This window comes from Penaeus monodon, chromosome 34 (genome assembly GCF_015228065.2).
Source record: "Penaeus monodon isolate SGIC_2016 chromosome 34, NSTDA_Pmon_1, whole genome shotgun sequence".
Lineage (NCBI taxonomy): Eukaryota > Metazoa > Arthropoda > Malacostraca > Decapoda > Penaeidae > Penaeus > Penaeus monodon.
The window spans coordinates 34,585,895-34,586,244 of NC_051419.1; the positions used below are offsets into that span (position 1 = coordinate 34,585,895).

At 31.1% G+C, this 350-nt stretch overlaps 1 protein-coding gene across 1 annotated transcript in view; it reads left to right on the forward strand.

Annotated features, from left to right (window-relative positions):
* Nucleotides 1-350, forward strand: part of LOC119594783 (ethanolamine kinase 1-like) — a 6,501-nt gene that overhangs the window by 3,728 nt on the left and 2,423 nt on the right. The gene's annotated exons all lie outside the window — the stretch shown is intronic.

Genomic DNA, 350 nt, shown 5'->3' on the forward strand with positions numbered 1-350 from the left:
AGTGGCATTGAGTTAAAGTGAAAAATTGTAAATCATTGGATTAGGGAATATGAAAATTACTAGTCATGGTACTACAGGAAGTGTTATAGCACAGTGCTTTAAAATACTTAAAACAAGCCTTGGGTTCCTTTTCCTACATTAAGCTGCAGTAATTCTTGAGAAGGATTGCATTTAGAGAGTTATACATTGCTTATATATTGTATAAATATGCAAGTACTGATTTTTGCACAAATCAAGAGTTAGACAAATAGAGAGAAACAGATAAGTTGACAAATTCTTCACTGTTATTCACTTTAAACTATTGGGGTGAATTTAGATTTTTCCTTATTGGATAAGTCACATCTTGATCT